Consider the following 20,580-nt stretch of genomic DNA (forward strand, 5'->3'; position numbering starts at 1 on the left):
ATAAAGCTTGAGCAATTCTGATGCTGTACATTGTCCTCTTAGACTATTTTATTCTGAGGAATCCCTTCAGAGTGATGTGGGTAAAACTAGGAAAGTGATGATACCTTGAGATGGTAGCATGATAATATAGCTTGGTTTGAAAAAGGAGCAGCTGGTGGAAGCTGCAGGATTTGGGGGGCAGAGCAAAGTGAAATTGCTGAATTTAGTGAGGTCATAAGGAAATGTCAGCCTCAAGCAGAGTATTCCTCCAATGTAGGCTAACCATTCATACTGAAGTAAGTGACAATAAATCTAAGATTGATGGAATTAGCTATGTACAGAAGTCACTCATTGAGTGGCACATTGTGTGTGTGTGTGTGTGTGTGTGTGTGTGTGTGTCTTACAAATCTCAAGGGTCTAGGCAAATACCTCAATGAGGGAAATTGTGACATCTAAAATATCTCATACAGAACTTTACAGTCATAGAATTTTATGAGCAGTATGAGACTTTTTTAGTTTAAAGATTTATCAAGCCAATTTGTTTTACTTATGAGGGAATGAAGGTCTACAAAGGTAAGAGAACTGTAGTGTAGACAAACAGTTTTAGAAGTTAACAGCAGGGCCCAGGGCTCTGAAGTTTGGATTCAGCATATTTCTGTCATGTCCTACTGCCTTGCCGAATGTTACATGGCTATGCTTGAACTTTATGTGGGAGGTAGGCAGGTCTGAGACCAAGGTGTATGCAGTGTTAAGGCCTAACATAATTAAAAGAGGAGGTGATCCAAAGCTAGAGAACCTGCCCCAAGTACTGCCTCCTCTCCTAATCCACATCCCTTTCTTGGACTTGTGTACCTCTCTGCACTTATAAGCAATTTAAGAAAATTATTGTGTATTAATTCATGATTTCTGAGGAATACATTAACAGAGGAACAATAACAAATTTTTAATGTGTCTAGAATATCCCAAAGTAATGATGTAGGAAAACAAGATACTTGTCCACCTTGTACAGTGTACACAAACTCTCCATACAAACATTTGTCTTTTTTTTTCTTTCACCCTTTTTCTGTGTTTAACAAATAGTGCTAATGTGTTTATTTAACTTCCCTGGAAAAAGCAGCTAAAGATATTTCAGGCTGGATGTGGTGGCACACACCTGTAATCCCAGCTGCTGGGTAAACTGAGACAGGAGGATTACAAGTTTGAGGCCAGCCTGGGTGACTTAGTGAGACCCTGTCTCAAAGTAAGCTAAAAAGGGCTGGGGGTGTGGATCAATGGTAGAGTGTTTGCCTAGCATGTACAAGGCTCTGGGTTCCATCCTTATTACTGAAAAAAAAAAAAAAAAAAAAAGATTTCAGTCACTGGAAGGGCTTAACCCCCCACATTGTAAGGGAATTGAACCCAGAGATGCTCTACTACTGAGCTATATCCCCAGCCCTTTTATTTATTTTTAAATTTTGAGACAGAATCTCAATAAATTGCTCAGGCTGGCCTTAAACTTATGATCCTGCTGCCTCAGCCCTCCTGAGTTGCTGGGATTTTAGGCACCCTGCCTCTCATGGTTTTTAGTAGGTATCACTCACTTCTCTAGAGTCTGATCATCCTTAAATAAACTAATGAAAACCAAGTTTGACACACTAGGCCTTAGGTGACCTCTATAGAGCATAGACTCCTCAAGAGAAGCTGCCTGAACAGCCAGGCAGAGTCTTTCAATTCGTGTCTCTTTCTCTTCTCCCAAATGTATTTTCCTTCAAAGAGATGGGGTCTTACTCTGTTCTCTGGTCTGGCCTTTGAAATCCTGGGCTCAAAAAATCCCCCTGCCCCATCCTCCTGAGTAGTTGGGACTACAGGTGTGTGCTGCCATGCATGGTTCTCCCTGTATTTCTTTCTTTCTTTTTTTTTTAAAGATTTTTTTTAGTTGTAGTTGGACACAATATCTTTATTTTATTTTTATATGGTGCTGAGGATTGAACCCAAGGCCTTGCACATGCTAGACGAGCGTGTGAGCCACAACCACAGCCCCTCTCCCTATATTTCTTATTGAAGGCACTATGTGCTAGACCTCCCCTAACACCATCTGAGAGTATTAATATGGGCTTAAAAGCATCACAGCAAGTATTTGGAGTTTGCTTACTGGATGCTGTGCCCTTTGTTCAGTGCACTAAGCAGATTCGACTCCAGACCTCCTTTCATCGAACTTAACACATATAGTAGGAAACCCTGCCTTCAGTGTTGGGGCTTTGCCTGCCTGGAGAAGCCCTTTGGGTTGTATGTAGGAGGTGTAGAAGTTCCTACTTGGAGGTGATCTCTGAGCACTCTCTTAACTCACAGTTTCTTTTCTTTAATTTTATTGGCCAGAGAAAGAGAGAACTCTCCATGCCATTTTGGGAAATTTAGAATAGAGGATTCCCCAGAGTTTGTTTGCCTCATCTAGAAAGCCCTAGTACCTCAGAGTCTGAGGATCTTCCTGCATTGACCTGTTCAGAATCACCTGTATGGACCAGCAATGACAAACAGATTCAGAGCCCATCTTTCCTGAACTACTTCTAGGGCCTAGAAGCTTCAATCAAATGACCATTGTACTAGCCTTGTATTGGGGCTCAGAATGCCGGGTTTTAGCTTGTCCTTATATATAAATATAGGTTTTTCTAGATATAAAAAGTGAGAGAGTCTGTAAGTTGCTTTTTTTTTTCTATACCCCCTTTCATGGGGCAAGCTAATGAGATGCATATCATTAAAGGCCTCATGTTTTGTGGGATGGAGCCTTTTAAACTGGATGTGCCTGGCTTAGTTATGGCAAATATTTACCAAAAAAAAAAAAAAAAAAAGGGACATACCATATAAAATTAGAGTTCTGAAAATAGTACTGAGAGAGGGAGAAAGAAAAAAAAAGGGACAGAAAATACAGGCCAGTCTGTTTGGGGAAAAGGGAAAAAGAGATAAAACGAGAGAAACCTCGGCAGTAAAAACAGCATCTTGGTAAACAGACTATAAAAAAAATTGTGACCTGCTTTCTGGCAGCCCTGGTGGCTGTCAAGCGGGTGAAGGTGGCGGAGCTGGCGTCTGTGTGGACACACCGTGCCCTGGGCGCACAGCTCCCCTGGCCGCACAGGGCGTTAAATTTAGCCACATAATGATGGGCCTGAGGAGCAGCCTCTTGTTGACCACACCATAATTACTGCTTCGCTTTATGAATTTTATTTTGCTTATTCTGTTTCCTCCTTCTTTGGCACGAAGGAGGCCCAGAGTGGGGGGGGAGTCCCGCCCCCGCCCCTTACTGGACAAATGAGTCTTCATAGAAACTTGGGTTCCTGGGCCCTCAGGGTAAAAAGTAAGCTTCCTTGATAAATCAGAGAAGGAGGAAGGTTTGCTGGTCTCCAAGGCTCTTGATGTGCTAGCCCTGCTTCTCAGAGCTTTTGGAGAAAATGTTCTACAATCATTGGTCTAGGTTGAGACTCTTACTGTGTACCCTCAGGAGTAAGTGTTCTGGTGTCATTGTATTTTTTTTTTTTTTTTAATCTTTTGTCCAAAGCTCCCTAGATAACTCTTTGGAAGTTCTGTTTTGACATTCTACATCATGAAGAGGTTAATTGTTTTATATATTTTAGTTGTGGTGATAACTAGATTTTGGAAGATAAGGATTTAATGTAATCAAGTGACTCTTTGGGTAACAGAAAAATGTAAGTTTAGAATATTCTGGTGAAACCTCAAATATTGTCCTTCTTGGGTATTGGAATAGATGCTAATCTTGGGTTTAGTTTGCTAGAGTATACCATGGTCTTTGTCAGAGTGGTACTCTAAGGCTTAGCCTTACATACAACTTCAGAGAAGGATCCAGAAGTCCTTGGCCTCAGACCAAAAGTCCATATTGGGGAGAGAATATAGGCTCTGAGAGCAGTAGAAGAGTTATATGGATAGTACTAGGTCACTGGGGGTGAAGTTTTTGAATGTGACCTAGGCTGGCAGCTACCTATGGCCCCACAGTGGCCCTCCAACTGAGGAAGTGGTGGAAAAGGAAAAGCAAACAGGGGCTGTGGTCAGGGTACTGGTTTGTCTGTCACTGGCTGAGACTGTCCTGTTTGTGTGTCAGGGGTGGTTGGGCTCCTCCCGAGGCCAGGCAAGAACGTGTCAAGGAGAAGCTTCTTGCAGCTCTTGTTTTCCCAAAACAAAGGAAGCTCCTTGCATTGCTGGAAGTCGCGTGCTTGGATGCTGAGTTTGTTACTGCCTGATAACCTGGCCGCTAACTCCTGCCCTCCTCTTCACCCCATATAGCCAGTGGCGTAGCGGGAACAGCTTCCTGTTCCTCATCCTTAGGCAGCACATTCACTCTTCATTGAACCCAGAGTGGGAAAAGAGAAGAGCTAGCCTACCCCAGGACCTACTGGTTTCTTTTCACATGGAAATCTTCTGAAACAGTATTTTTCAAAGTATCTGACACATGATCTTACTATGTATAACCAATGTGCAGCATTTACCATGGTGATTTACTGTATACATTTAGCAATAAAACGGTTTTGTACCTTGTTCATTGGGGTGAGTCCTCCGAACTTTGGGTGTCCTGACAATACGAGGTTACTAAGTTTTCAAATGCTCACACTCAGTTTCTATAATTGTATCATCATGGGCTCATTGCAAAGAGTTCATGGACCAGCACCAGTTCTTTGAGCATACTTTGCCTGTGGGCTTTTTTGTTTTTGTTTTTTGAGATGGGGCCTTGCTATTTTTGCCCAAACCAACTTCGAACTTACTATCCTCCTGCCTCAGTCTCCTGAGCAGATGGTGTTACAGGCATGTGTCACAGTGCCTGGTTTCTGATGACACTTTGAAAAGAATTGTTCTAGAACTTTTAAAACTAACTAGTTGAGCTAGTCCCTAGTAGATCTAGTGGTTTTACCCTAAATCTCTTCAGTGGGGGTGAATAGAAAAAGGAATTCTTAAGGGGATTTCAGGCAGCAAGAAACATTGATTCTCATACTAAAGAGCACTGACAGTGAGGTGGAAAGCTGGACTAAAGTTTCTTCCCCTAGCATGATGTGGTGGCATATGCCTGTTATTGTAGCAACTTGGGAAGCTGAGGCAAGAGGATTGCAAGTTCAAGGTCAGTCTTGGCAAAAATAAAAACAGCTGGGCATGGTGGCTCATGCCTGTAATCTCGGCAGCTCAGAAGGCTGAGGAAGGAGAATGGCGAGTTCAAAGCCAGCCTCAGCAAAAGCAAGGTGCTAAGCAACTCAGTGAGACCCTATGTCTAAATAAAATACAAAATAGGGCTGGGGATGTGGCTCAGTGGTCGAGTGCCCCTGAGTTCAATCCTGGTATCAAAAATAAACAAACAAATAGAAACCAAAAAAAGGGACTGGGAATATAGCTTAGTGGTAGAGCATCCCTTGGTTCTGTCCCCGGTTCCAGAAAAATAAAATAAATATGATTTCTTTCCCAGTGCCAAGGTTGTGTGATTAGAAGGTATGGTGTGAGGTCAAGAGGTAAAGTTAATGACTATGCTGATTTTCCTGTGGGGTATTGATTCTAGACCTTAAACTACACTCTAGAAGACTTAGTGAGGCATGGAAAAAAGAAAAGGAGTGGATGCTTTCATATAGTTCACTTTCTTGTTTGTATTATCATCTAGATATGAGGTCTTCCTTTTTTTCATTTTCTCCCCAGTGCTAAGGCTTGAACCCAGGGCCACTTGCATGCTGAACAAGCAGCTCTACCACTGATCTACATCTTCAGGCCTCTGGGGTCTTTCTTATGCAGATTGATTATGTTTGGTCAGCTTTATCTTAATCTTCTGTTAGGAGGCCACCAAATTGTTTCTAGAGGTTGAGAGATCTAGGATGGTGGAGAAAAGTAAATAGTGGCAGAGTTGTGGAATTCAAGAGGGAGATAAGAAATGAACCTTGGATTAGAAATGTGGATTATTGGCAGGGTTACTTGACAGCCCTATTTGGAGGGTGGTGATAATGGGGAAATAGTCAAGAAAGGCTAAAAGCCTAGGTCAATAGGACAACTGGTTGGAAAGATGAGCCATACAATCAAAGGTTTTCTGTTGTGTGTGCTTGTGACAGAGAGAGAGGGGGGTGGGGGTAGACAGAGAGAGAGAGAGCGTGGGGTGGGGGACAGAAAGAGAGAGAGAAGTAAGCCAAAATGTTAAAGAATAGGAAGAAAATAACTAGGCCCAGCCTGAACCTCTGCTTCTTTTCTAATGCTCCACTAACCCTAGAGATCTGCAGTCAGGAAAGGAAACCAGATGGAAACTACTGATCAAAGTAAATTTGGTCATATGTCCTTGCTTAAAACTGTTGGGTGGCTTCCTATTGCCCTTAGGATAAAGTCTAAACTCCCTAATCAAACTATCAAGGCCCTTTATGATCCAACCTCTACTCAGGTCTCCAACTTTATTTCCCATGCTTGTACTTGGCCACCCCTCCCACACACACACACTCTGAGTTCAGTTTAGTTGTCCTTCTCATGTGTTACTAAGCTCAGTTGTAGGCTATCTCAATGCTGTACTATAATTACTGACTTTTCTGTATCCCCCCTTAGATGGCAAGTTCCCCAAGAGCAGGAACATTGTATGTTGTTCAACTTTTCTCCTGCATGGGAAGCACTTAGTATAGTTTTGTGCTGCTATGTGTTCTGCAGAGGACTTTAGCCTTTATGATTTGATTGGACCTGGCGAGGTAGGCAGGCTTCATTGAGCAAAAGGCAACACAATTATATTGACCGTCTACCCAGAAAAAAATACTAAAAATACACAGGCATGGTGGCCATACCTGTAATCCCAGCAGCTCAGGAGGCTGAGGCAGGAGAGTCATGAATTCAAAGCCAGCCTCAGTAACTTAGTTATGCCCTAAGCAACTTAGTGAGACTCTCTAAATAAAATATAAGAAGGGCTGGGGATATGACTCAGTGGTATAAAGTGCCCCTGGGTTCAATCCCTTGTACCTAACAACAACAACAACAATAACAATGATAAAAAAATAAAGAACAAAGTTATAGTTATTGTTGTTGTTTTTTTAAAGCCCCTTAGGGCCACTTAAGACTGAGGAGATGTGATAGATTGGCTCAAAGAAATTGACTGATCCCGAATTCCAAAAGTAATTGTAGTGGAAACCAGAACCTCGTCTTTGACTTTCTAGTACAGAGCTTTCCCCACTCTTCCCACACTGTGTTTGAGGCTCTGTTCTAATAAAATGTGTTTGAGAATGAAGAAAATGTAGGGAGTAAGAAAACAGTCCTGTAACTCATCTTAAATCTGCCATTAAAATGCAGGTTCTAAAATTAGAGAAAAATGGCCAAACACCAAGGTGGATTATCCCCACATAGAAGGTCAAAGAAAACTGTTAGAACCACGCAACATGGAAATGAGCTGAGACAGAGTTGGAGGGAATCCTCCGTCCTGGAGAAAGATCTGAGAGGGACTGACATTTTCAGCAGCCTGATGTTTTCCTTGGGGCTGCCCTGAGAACAGACTAGCCAAGAGGGATGAGGAAAGAACCGGGGGTGGGGGGTGGGAGTCTCTTTCTGACCCTCTTCTACCTCTCACAATTCATCAGCCATCCAACAAGCAAGGTAGAGGAGCTAGAACATGTAGGGCTACCTCTTGGTCCTTTTTGTCCCTCAGCTCTTGGGAGCCATGGTGAATGGGTATCGCCCAATTTAGAAGCCTAGTCTGTAGGCAGGGCTGGCCACAGAGCCAGGTTCAAAATTATTCCTGTGCCCTTTCTTTGGGCTGAGGAGAGAGAGCATAGCCCTGGTTCTCTCACCAGCAAGGATCAGTAAATTCTAGCCATACGGGACCCAGACACTCTTGTCCAGTTCTGTTTTCCCTGTGTCTCTTGGGGAGTGATTCAGGGCCAAGGTGACAGTGGGTTTGGAGCCCAGATGAAAGGATTGCGGGGACCACAAGACAAGATCCCTTGTGTGGTGGCTGCTGGAAAGAGGAGGGAGTGAGCATGTGTAGAGGTCAGTGACGCAATGGCCCTGGCTCGCAGGCGTGGAGGAGGAGAAGGCTCGCGGTGTGTCTCCCTATAAAGAGGGCCTCACCACATGAAGCAGGGGGTGAAGGTGATCCCACTGTGAGTCACCCAGGAAGGGACGCCGTGTGCCCAGAGCCCAGAAGAGAGAGAGGACTTGTGGATTTCCCATTCTTTCCTTCTATGATTTTATGCGTAACAAGGGTTGCTTTAGTCACTCAAACTGCATTACTTCCCTTTCTGTCTTCTAATCCGTTCTTTCCCCTTTCTCTACACTGTCCCCGATGTAGACAGGTTTTAAATCTATCAATGTGTTCTTGATTTATCTAGACATTTTTTCTCTTCTGTATGAAATTTGGAAGCCTTTGATTTTAAGAAACCCAAGGCACATTAATTGTTTGCCTTTGAGAAGATGGCCTGGTGCTCTTTGCCAAGCAGGTCATTCTTAGATTGTGTTTGCTTTCTTCCTTATCTTCAACTAAGGCAGGTATCACATCCTGGACTGGAATCTGAAGGGATTCTAGGGTGCCCTGGATCCAGTTGCCCCTCAGTTGAACACAGTCATAGTCTTGCCTTTATTGAGGTCTGGGACTGCAGAGAGTTCTGGGGAGTGTCCCTGTAATCAGCCAGCCACCAACCCCACACTGCCTTGTAATAAAGCAGCTCTATATTTGTTCTGTTTATAGTCTCCTCTGTAATAATGCCACAGCCCTCACTTCTCTCTTTCTCTTTGGGGAGATTTTTTGGGTACTAGAAAAATTTGAAATGTTAAAGAGGGTTGTAGATGCAGAAAATGTTTTTATCTCAGATGTCTACTGTTGGGATGATGCCCAGGAAAGGCGGGCGTCCCATGCTCTTTGGAAGGAGTGTGTTGTGGCGAGTGTGCTGTGTGTGTGCATTGTGGCTGGGACTGTGTGTGGGGAGGGGCCATGGGCGTGTGCTGTGTGATTGGAGTAGGTGTGGGGTGGTGAGTGGAGAGTGTGAGAGGTGTGTGGAAGGGGCTGTGTAACGATGGAAAACCCTGGCAGATTTAGAAATGGTCAGCTGTGCTGGATGGTGTGAGCTAGAAGTTTAACTCCAGAATGGAACCTTTGAAAGCAGACATTCTGCTCATTCAGTGGATGCCCCTTTACTCTGCTCCCTAGCCTTTGGAGGCTCAGGCCCACTGTTTTGCTGGCATTCCTAGTTTCTCCTGCCTATTCCTCCAAATTTCTCATCTCACTCTTGCTTAGCCAGGAAGAAATTAGAGACATACTATTGTAGAGGAGTGAACTTAAACCACCTTGGACCAGGTTAATAAGAGTAGCAGGCTGTCCCAGGCTGAAAGCTCTGCAGTCTACCTGTCAATACAGGAGTTGTTGCCAGGCTATTGCTAACAATTCTGATTCTTCCTATTTCCCTCCCCCATTCTACGCCCACCCCCTCAGATTCTATAAATACTTTATTATATGGCACTAGTAAAACTTCAAGTATTTCTTTTTATTAGAGCCACATAATATGGTAATTGTGTGACAGAACACAGCTCCCGTGAGTAGCCCCCACCCTCTTCCTAGGTGTGGCCTCTTACCACCTCAGCTTGGGCGAGGTCCACAGGCGTCTCTGTTCCTCCTGAGTGTGCATGAAGGGGGCTGGGTCAGCTTTTCAGGCCGAGCTAAAAGGTCAAGGCCTTGAAGTAGGATCGGGTTAGAGGAATGAAGAGGCACTTTTCTAATTTTAAGAGTAGTTTGTCCTGGTGTGTGAGTATAGCAGTAATCTCGTTATTAGCATTAATTCTGACCACTGCATGGGAACCTTACCCTGCCTTTCCTTTTATCAGCACTGTCATATGGCACAGAAGTAGGTTTTAAACTTATACTCAAGGCTAGTGGTATATGGATTTCTTTGGTTGATTCTGATTCACAGTACTACTTTTTTTGTTTTTTTAAATAATAGTGATCATTGTTTCTGATGTCTCTTGGGTTTAAAGTCTGTAGATGTTAAAAGATATATCTGTATATATATTATTTATATATTATACCTTCTATCTATCTATCTGTCTGTCTATCTATCTGTCTATCTATCTATTTTGATGCTCAGGATCAAACCCAAAGCCTCATGCCTCCCACATGCCAGGCAAGAGCTCTATCACGGAACTACACCTACAGCTATAGGTACAAATAGAAATTGGTACTTTCTATCTCTTACTGCTTTAACCCTAGAACATCTTTCTTTTTAAACCTGTCATTACTCCCTGTGTCTGCTAGTCTCATGAAAGGTATAGGGCTGGAAACTACACCGTTTATAGATCTTTCACTATTATTAACATGTGACCTTCAAAATGTATGTGTGTGTGTGTGTGTGTGTGTGTGTGTATATATATATATATATATTTTTTTTTTTTTTTTGCCTGATTCAGTGTTATGATTTGGTTCTGGTTGGACTTCTTGCTCCTCTGATGTAGCAATTGAACTAGGTCAGTAGAGCCCTACCGGTGTTTTTTGGAATTGCACATGAATTTGTTTGTACATCCCAACTTTTGCAAGGCTTGAGAATTGAGGATTCCTGCCCTGGTAGCATCCAACAGAGAGCCCCCAGTGCCAGGGACATGGGGCACAATGTTTAGTCTTTGCTTAACTGCCCACGTGCCCATGTTTGCATAGGGGCCAAAAAATAGCAGATCCTTACACTGGCCTCTGCTGTCCACTCGTTACTCCCCATGGGGATGTATGGGCATATGCTCTTCCTACCTTTTGGGCCCAGCCAAGGTTAATATTAGACCTTCTAGCTGGGCTGCTATTCCCGAAAGCCACAGGGTGCTGTTAATATTCATGTGACCACAGGGACTCATCAATATTCATGAGGTATCTGCAGTCTTCCTTCAGTCCCTCAGCCTGGAGAAAACAGGGAAGATTGGAGTTTCTTGAACTTTAAAACTAACCCTATTTCCTGGAGTCTCTTGAGGAGGAGGGAAACCTTAAGAGTAAACGTCTGGGCCAAGAGAAAGTTTTCTTGCCAATATCCCAAACTGGTCTGACAGCTTAGTGCAGTCATGCTGGATGTCTGCTGTTATGTGTCGTCCTTATTGGGTTAGGTTCTTGCACAGGTAGTAGGGGGTAGGAAGCTAGCATTTTTAAGTACTTGTTGAGTGCTGGAGATACAAAGATGCCTGACATGACCCCTGCCCTCCATGTGGCTCAGAAAGGAAGCCAGACAGGTGTCTATCCAAAGAAGAATGCTGCATAAAGAAAACACACAGGGCCTAATAGGGGCAAATGAGGAACTCATTCTCTGTGGGGAAATTAGTGAAAGAGTCCCAGGCAGTTCTTTTGAGGTCGGGGAATCTAAGGAAAGGAAGTAAAAGTTTCTGTGACTTCTTTTGTGATCCTCAGCAAGTCATTGAGCCCATATCTCGGGCTCCCTGCTTATCAGCTGTGGTTGCTCTACCTTTGTCAGATACTTTAGCTATTCTCAGACCTTGTTTAATAGAACTTCTTTCCTATAAAGTACACTTCTATTCCTTAGGTGGGAAATATTGTCTGCCTGCCTTTCTTCCTTCCTTTCTGCTCCCCCCCACCTCTCCCTCCCTCCCTCCCTCCCTCCTTCCCTCCCCCCCCCCTCTCTCTCTTTCTCTCTCTCTTTCCTGAAAGATTTCACTAGTAAGGGCACCCAACTGTGATAGTCTTTGGTATAGTCTGGATACTATATAATTAAAGAAATAGCATATGGATCCCAGACCAATTGTATTTAGCATTAGTTGGGCTTTTAGAATTTTGGTATTCTGTTTGAAAGATGCATGGGGGACTTAGTGCCCAAAGGAAAATAAGAACAATAATAAAAAGAATGAACATACAGTAAGAAGAGAAAAACCCCAAAGCAAGAAAATTATTTCATTCAGACAGTAGATTGGATGGTAGCTCATGAAAAATTAGCACATGTAATATGGTCAATAGTTTTTTGGCATTTCATTCAAAATAGCTCAAGAAGGGATAAATTTGAATTGTAACAATAAGAATGGGGTTGAAGTAAAGGGAAGGATTTTTTTTAACCTGCCTAAAAAAAAAAAGTTTCTGTTATCAGAGAAACTTTGGAACCTTCTTTTTTATAATTCTTTAAGATTTTGTGGTAACCAATGTAGCATGGTCCCACTTGGGAACAGTTGGAGAGTAAGATCAGGAGAGGGCATGGCTACCTTAAGATTCGAAGGCTGACTTTGTTTTCCTGGCTCATAGTACAGCCTGTGGAAATTTATTTCTTCTACAAGATGGAAATACATTTGATAGAGTCCCATCTGTTTTCTTTGGTGACATTCGAGAAAATATTTGCAAATAATTGAAGCATTTGGTCCCAGGTATTGAACAAATGCCACTTCTCCATGTTTTCTACTAAAGACCTGTAACTCTGGAGAGCTGAGGAGAGCTGGCCTTGGAAACTGGCATGCAGGTCCTAGATTTAGGTCCAGGAATGGGCTTTAGGGGAAAAACTTAGCTTGAAGGAATAATTCTTATATACTACACTCATTCATTGCCCCCATTCTACATTTCTTCTTATATTTCTTCATTTTGTCTCTTTATGAAATTTGTTTATATTTTTGTCTTCATCTTTGCTTCATCAGGGGCTCTTAAGATGAGTGAGGAATTGCTGCATTACCTAAATGAGTCAGGTGAAGGATGCTAGAATGTAACCTCCATGAGAGCAAATGTTGTTTGTCTTATTCACCACTTCAGTATGTGCCTGGTCCATGGAAGGTGCTACAGAAATACTTAGTAAATGAATGAACTAAGCATTTGTATCTGTAAGGTGATTTATCAAAAAAAACTTATCACATGTTTGTTACAATGTTTACCCAGAGTGAGGGCCATCAGAATTATAGAACAGTATAAAATATCTGAGTCATCAGTTGTTGGGTGACACTGCTTCCATTACAATGTTGTGATGACAAACACTAGATCATTGTCATCTAGGTACAAATTAGAATTTCTACCTAAAACCAAGAAAACCAAACAGTGTGCTTTAGAAATAAGTTAACTTGTTTGGACTCTATTAACCAGAGAAATTCTTGTTGGGTATTCACTGTTCTCAAATCCACAAGGAGAAGGAATCTCTCAAACTAATGGTTTTAATACTAGAAATAACCCAGTGAGAAAGTTCTAGCTAATTGGTTTCTAAGACATCAGAGCTGGGAAACAGGAGAAGAATAAAACACTGGTTTTTCCCAGAGCACTCCCTAGGAAAGTTCCCTTTGGTAGAAATTGTGGTTTCTTTTCTCTTGGGTTCCATTTCCTTAGAGCTTATGCTGAATTAAGGAAGGTAAACTTGAGGTCCATCCAGTTCAAGGATCTGGCCTCCTCAATGGTCAGGAAAGGACAGCAGGTGGCGCCAAAACATTGACACACTTGTGCTGGCTGGGGAAAAGAACTGGGACTGAGAAAAAGATTCTGTTTTGCATTAGGGATGGGAAGAATGGCTACCCTGGCTGTTGCTCAGGTAAGAAATTGTGGTGCATTTAGGGTCTTCTAGCCCCAACACCAAGCTGTGGACTTCAGTATGCTAATTTGGCAAGAAGATTGGTGGAGAGGGGGATCCTAGCAAATCAGAGCAGAAGATGAGCTCAGTCACTTTCTGTCCTGGTAGGACTGTCTCCTTCAGGGCCTGGTTCAACCAGATGCCATGGTTTCTGAGGCTCTGGCTCATTCTGTGAGCTGCATTTTCCTTTCTGTGAGTTTGTATCTGTCTTTTGAGAGGTTTTCATATGGGGAATTCCCTTATTTAGGGACACCTCCTCACCTGCCCCCAACTCATTGCTCTGGCAAGCTGGGAATGAGTTAAGGGAGTGAGGAGTGGTGTAACCAGCCCCTGGACTAATTTAAAGTGGAGGTGCTGGTTGGGAGGATGAGGAAGATAGGGAAATAAGTTTTATCAGAGGCTGTTTGGTTCTGAGAAGGAAGCAGAGCCCTGTCAAGACCGTGGGATCCCAGGCAGGCTGTCAGTCACCTCAGGACAGCTAAAGCTCCCCAGCATTCTGGAGCTGGAGCAGCACCTCCACCCCAAACCTGACCCTGATTGATTCCCACAGTCTAGTCATTAGCTCTCTTCCAGCATTGTCCCTGACGCCCCTAACTTCCCCACTCCCTTCCAAACCCGCCGGGCTGTCTCCAACCTTCATTCCTGGAGCTTGTTCCTTGGGCCTCCCCCTTCCCGGGGCGGGTTTAAGGGCTGGGCGGAGCTGTCCGCCTGAATTCCCTGTGGCCCCCTTGGTTCCTGGTTCTATATATATCCCTGTCCTTCTCTGCACAGGGTTTGATATGGCTTTATGGGCATTTCCATCCGCTTTACAGACATAGCCACCACAGAGGCCTATTTCACCCGAGAAACCTCAGTGGAGCCCGGCCTGTAGCGGACTCAGTCTGTCCCTGAATCAAGGCTCTCTTCTCTCCCTGCCCTCCCCGCCCTCCCCGCCCTCCGCCTCCATCTCCCGCTGCTTACTCCCAAGTGAGTAGCAGAGCTCCGGGGAACACTCAGCCTCGCTGGCAGAGCACTCTGAGAGTCCCTTAGGAATTCCCTCATGTCCCTTCTCCACCGAGCTAATTGGGGGAATGTCTGCTCTTGGGGCTTGGGCACTATTGTGATAGGACATTTGGGGAGACCGGAGCCCAGTGGGTGCCAGCAGGTTTTTGGAGGCACAGGAAGGGAAAGAATAGACTTTTTACACTGAAGTTGGAGGAGCTATTGAGGCCCTAGTGAGGAAGATCAGGAGCAGAACTAGATTAGATTTAAGAGTTCAGAGTGATGAAGGGACCAGATTACTCAAGAGTAAGAAAGAATACTTCCCTAAGGAACTCCCTTTGGCTCATTCTCTGGCCAGATCAAATAGTGGAATCTGGTTTGGAAAAGGAAAGTTTGCATAGAGTAAAGGAAAAACCTGTGAAAGAGGCTGAATTTGCGTAAGGAAGGAATAGGACCTGCCACTCCACCTCTATTTTCAGATGGTTAACCCCCAGCTTATCAAAATAGCTACTATTTTGTGTACCTTTTGAGTGCTAGGCACTCTGGCTGTAAATCTTATTGTTAATCTTTACTACCTTTTTATGAATTGATATCTTCACATTGTACAAAGACAAAAGAGATTCAGAAAATATAAGATGCCCAAGGTCACATAGCTAATAAATAAATTATGAAGCCAGCTTTCAGACCCAGTTAGCCAAACCTGAAGCCCATGTTCTTTCTGCTAAACCATGCCGCCTCCCTATGGAGACCATAAGAAGAGCTGCTTCTTAGTCTGTGGTCTGAATAATATTTAGTCTCTTTCCATTATTTAACATTTTATATTTCCACGTGGTTCTCTAAACTCAATATCCATGTTTATCTGTGATTTTCCCTGACATGCTGGTTGATTCTTGAGCCTGGGAATTTCCTGGGCACAAAGGATGCTTGGCTGTGCCCCATAAAGGACTGATACATCTCTGTGTGCATCTCTTTGTTATTGTCCATCTGAGCTCAGGCAAGAAGGTAGCTTGCTATTGTTGCCTAGAAGCCTTCATCCCTGGCTTAGACACATCAGTCTATTTGTGAATTTGCTGTCCAGAGTGACCTGCCTAGATATTTTCTTTCTCCTGTGATGTTTACTGTTCTTTCGTGGGATTTCAGATTTCCATGATGGCGGAAGGCTTGTAAAATGAAGGGGTGGGGAAGGGTTACTGTGGCAGGAGCCTGGGCCAGGCCAGGTCGAGCTAGCAGCACAGACAGCTTTTATAATGGTGTGCAGGGCTGGGAGGCTTGTAAAGGCGATGCAGGCAGATAGGGGGATAAATCATGTAAGTAGTGGGCAGGGTGGTGAAGCCGAGGTTAGAAATTAACTTTGTGTTGGATGGAGCCCAGGTTGTGGGATGGGAAGAGAGGCCTCTCCTCTTTTCCTTTCCCCTTAGCTCTGTTCTTTGCCTCTTCTTTCTGTTGGCCCTATTCACTACAGGCTGTGACATGTTTGCCCTAGCCCTTCCTGTCCCTCCTCCAAGTTGCCTGAACTAAATCAACAAGGGAGAAGGTACCCCAGAGCAAGGGGAAGAAAGCATTCCATTCCTCTACCAATCAAACTGCTTTGTTGATTGCAAGTACTGTATGGAACCAGCTGATTCCTTCTTATAGTCCTATATTAGGGTGCCCATCCCCACCTCCTTTCTGCTTATTCTCTGTTATTATGGCGTTTAACATAGAAAATGGACCCAAATCCTTTGGGATCATAAAGGGAGAAGAAAATGTCCTTCTAGCCATTTTGAGGTTCCTCTCGATGTAGTGTCTCAGCCTGCCTGAGGGCATAGGCCTGACTTGGCTTCTTTTGAGGGCTGGGGCAATCCAGATCACTTCATTCAGGAATTATATTTGATGATAGCATCTTTTTCTTGTGAGGCATCTGTGTGTCATGTGTGGAAATTAGTAGAGAACTTGGAAAAATGCAGAGAGGCCATGTGAGTTGTCAGAGTGGACTTTGTATATAGAAAGAAGTTGAGGTTAAATTTTCTCCGAAGACTTGTGTATATGTATACAATGGCTGATTGTAACGTGGTGCATCTTATTGCAGGGATAGTGTTTATAAGCCTGTCTGGGTCAGGGTGATATCTGTTGTGATCTTTATTTCTCCTTGCAGCTCTCTCCATAATGCTTTGCAAATGGTGGCTGATCAATACATGCTTTTGACCATCTTGTTTGGCCCTTGGCTTGCATAATCAGCCAGCCCCAGGCTCTCTTCTTCTAATCCTCCCTTCTCCTCCGCCATCTCTCACCATAAATTATCCCTCTAATCATTACAGCTTTCAAGTGGATGGCTCAGCCCCAACGAAAGTCATTGACTGCATTTCTTCCCCCACAGATCTGTCATAGCAGTGCCACTTTTCTTTCTAATTAGGCCCTAATTGAAAACTGGTTGCATTTGGACTTCTTTTTTGCTTTTTAGTTCCAGTGGTGGAAAAACATTAAGCTGAGGTTTGAGTTCCCCCCACCCTACTCCCTTTTTCTTCTCTCTCTCTCTCTCTCTTTTTAATATGGTGGGATTCTTTTGGACATGCTGTCCCCAGCTCTTGGAGCCCCACTCACAAACTCCAGCCTTCTCCTAGAAGACCGGGTCTTTTTAAGTGGTTTGTGTTGAACAGATCGGAGGCCCCCAATGCCTGTGACAGTTTCTGTTAATTATAGAGGCTCTTTTCCCCTCTCGCATTAGTCAAAGGAGTTTTGTATGTTTTAACAGCGTTTTCCCTTGGCTTGAATAAGACTCTGTTGAGTCTCTGTTTCCTAGAGCTGGTGAGTCGGTAGTGCTCACTAGTACCCAGTAGCAGTGTTTCCTTATTTGCTTCTTTAGGGGCTTCAAAGATTACAGTGGAGGGGTGCTTCCTAATATGCTGGAAATTTAGTTGTTTCTGGATTACAGACAGTTCTTACACAATTAGAAACTTATGTAACATCTGGGCCTCAGATATTAAATAGATGGGTGCTTGTGTGTAGACATGTCCTCCAGGTCTGTGGGCCTCTTTTTGTGCCTTCACTCTTCTGGCCCTATCCAGTTTCTGTGGATTTTTATCCTTATTGTTCAGTCACATCCAAACATTTTTCTAAGACTCTGGTTTCCATTTTATACTTCTCAAGCCTGTATAAGCACAGTCCTTTGTAGGCCTATGTTATAGTCATCTTCAATGTTAAAGTGTTTGAAGCCCCAGGAATGACATTTTGCTTGGTTAGACCAAGAAATTCTAAGTAAGAATCAGCCCTGGCACATGATCTGCTTAGGGACTTTTCTGAGACACCCATCTACCGGCTTGGCCAGGAGAGAAGAGGAGATCATTAAAACAACAGTGCTTTAAACTAGAAATCCTATGGCGGTGGTAGTTTGCTGAATTATATTGAACTCAGGCAGCCCATATTCAGTCTGGAAGAGGATCAGCAAGCTCTTACAGATGGAGCTGCAGAGACAAGAGACCTCTTACAGGGCTGGGTTGTGGCTCAGCGGTAGAGTGCTTGCCTAGCACATGTGAGGCCCTGGGCTCGATCCTTAGCACCACATAAAAATAAACAAAAAAAAGAGACCTCTTACAGGCAAAGCATCCTTGGATATATGACATCTATTTGTCTGATGATGATCACTTGTCTTATTGTGGGCTTTTTCATTCTTTTCTCCGTATTTACTTAGCTTAATCAAAGTCCTGAGCTTTTTTTAAAAAAAAAAAAAAACAGAGAGAGAGAGAGAGAAAGAAAGAATTTTAATATTTTTTTTTTTTGTTTTGTTTTCGGCGGACACAACATCTTTGTTTGTATGTGGTCCTGAGGATAGAACCCAGGCCGCACGCATGCCTGGCGAGCGTGCTACCACTTGAGCCACATCCCCAGCCAGCCCTGAGCTTTTCATTAAGAATATTTTGCTCTTGAAGATGCTTTTTTCAGACCCTACCCCATTCTTCTAGCCTAGAACCACTTGCCCTAGCCATTGACTTTATTGGGATGAGAATGCTGTGGGAGGAGGACCCTGGAGAGTGGTCTACTGAACTCTCTTAAGGGCTGCTCCTAGCTTTGGTGCTGAGAATAAAGGGGTGAACTTTATTTTGGAGTGTTAAATTGGTGACAGTCTTACTTATGGTGAGTTTTATATTACTTTTTCTGGAAGTTTGGAATATCTTGAAATGCCAATTCTCGCTATACAGCCTGATAGATTTGGCAAGGAATCTTAGGCTCATAGAGAAGATCAGCTAAGTTGATTTCTTCATAGTTTATAGAAAAGAGAAGGAAGACCTGTGGAGAGGGAGCCAGTTGCTCATGAGAAGGATGGAAGTGGGGTGAGGAAGGGCTCTTTTCCATAACAGAGGCTCCAGAGTCTCTGAGTGGCTGAACCTGGAGGCTTATCACTTATCTGGGGCCTAGGAAGAAGGACAAAGCCATAGAAAAAAAGGTGATAGAGACTATAATGATTACATTTTAAGATAAGTTTCTGGATCAGGATCTAAACTGCTCCTCCACCTGAGTATAATTTCCCTTCTCCTCCCCCTTGTCTGTCCCTTTCCTTCCCTCCTTGATTTGTTTTGCGTCTCTGCTTTAGCAGGTATTTGGTGCAGCAAATGCAAAACATCTTCCTGCCCTGTGACCACAGAGACTGCAGCGTTGGAAATTCTTCCTGAATTGCTGACATGGTTCTGCTGTACATTGTTTATATTTTGTGACACACGTTCAACAATATAAACTGTAATATATTAAGTAAAACATTGAACAAGTGAAACAGAGTCAAAAGAGACTAGCAGCATGTGTTTGTTTAACACTGAGGAGATAAAGGACTTTAACTTAGTCACCACCTTTTACATATACATAAATGACAGTTGCTTGTCTACCATGGTTTTAAGATGTATAGTATAAACAATAAACCACCTACAAGCACAGGAGCATTCTGTAACACTGGGCAACTAATTTTAACAAAGTCTCTTCATGTACTTTTATTTGAAATGTTATCATAGTTGTGATTCTCTGTGGCACAGTGGGGATAGGGGTGTGTGTCATACTCTACTATATTCTTATCATTATTAATCATGAAAGTCATGAGCATGAAGGAGGACATAAAAGAGGGTGAAGGCAGCAGAGGTTTGGAACAAAACTATTTCCCAGATGGTGTTTGTTCCAGGAAAACCTTAGCTTGCCAGAGTTCATCTTGAAGGGAAATGGTATCTGAGTCCCTTCTTCGCTTTCATATCTGGTCCTTTGGCAGCCTTGAGTCTAGCTCTGAGGGCAATTTCAGTAGGCTGGCCTCCCCCTTTTCTACAGCAAGTGGAAGCTTGAGGTGTGCTCTTTAACAAGTTCAGGGCAAGCTCACGCTCTCCCCACTAGTCCCTGACTTTGCCTATAAGGAGATTACAATTTGGAGCATAAAGATGCACAACTATCTGGGATAGAATTAATAATAATTCATATATGTGTGGTCTTTATTGTTGGCAAAGTGCTTTCACTTACATTGTTTTCTTTTTGGTTCTGATCTTTATGAATTAGGTCAATATTTTTGTATTATATCCCTATTTTACAGATGAGGAAACTGGAAGTCCTTGAGTTTCCCCTAGGTTACATAGCAAGTAAGAAGCAGAGCCAAGACTCAAACCAGGTCAGTTAGATTGTTCCATTAGGTTGCTTAAATTGGTCACCTGGTCTTCTACCTTATGACTCTTGGTTTGACCAAGGGCCAGGGTTCAAAAGGATAAGCTTCCCAGTGTTCTTTTGTTTCTATCTCGGTTATGCTTCTCATTCTTCGTAGAAATTTTTAAAAATTTTGGACACTTCCTTTTTCCTCCTTTTTCCTATTTCTCTGGCCCCCCACTTTCAGAGACTACCTTATTTGCTTTCCTAGAAATTCCACTTTTAAGGCTTTTGGGAACTTTGACCTACCAGTAGTAAGTACATTTTAGAGAGTGTTTAAAATGTCTCCTGCGCCTCTCATTCATCTCCCACCCCCAAAGTGTGGCCTCACCCCATCCTGCCATAATGCTGGCCAAGCGCGTGGGGCAGCTGTGGTCAGTCCCATTTATAAAGCTGGTAAATATGGGACCAGTTTCGGTCCCCTCCAAAGGTCAATATTTGTGCAGAGTTTAATTTTAACTTAACAAGCAGTTGTTTTCTGCAGCTGCCCTGATGTGTTGTG

At 43.3% G+C, this 20,580-nt stretch overlaps 1 protein-coding gene across 3 annotated transcripts in view; it reads left to right on the plus strand.

The window, feature by feature from the left end:
• The window catches only part of Nhej1 (non-homologous end joining factor 1), an 88,370-nt gene that overhangs the window by 25,889 nt on the left and 41,901 nt on the right, over window positions 1-20,580 (plus strand). The window lies entirely within an intron of this gene.

The sequence above is a fragment of the Marmota flaviventris genome, chromosome 11 (assembly GCF_047511675.1).
Source record: "Marmota flaviventris isolate mMarFla1 chromosome 11, mMarFla1.hap1, whole genome shotgun sequence".
Taxonomy (NCBI): Eukaryota; Metazoa; Chordata; class Mammalia; order Rodentia; family Sciuridae; genus Marmota; species Marmota flaviventris.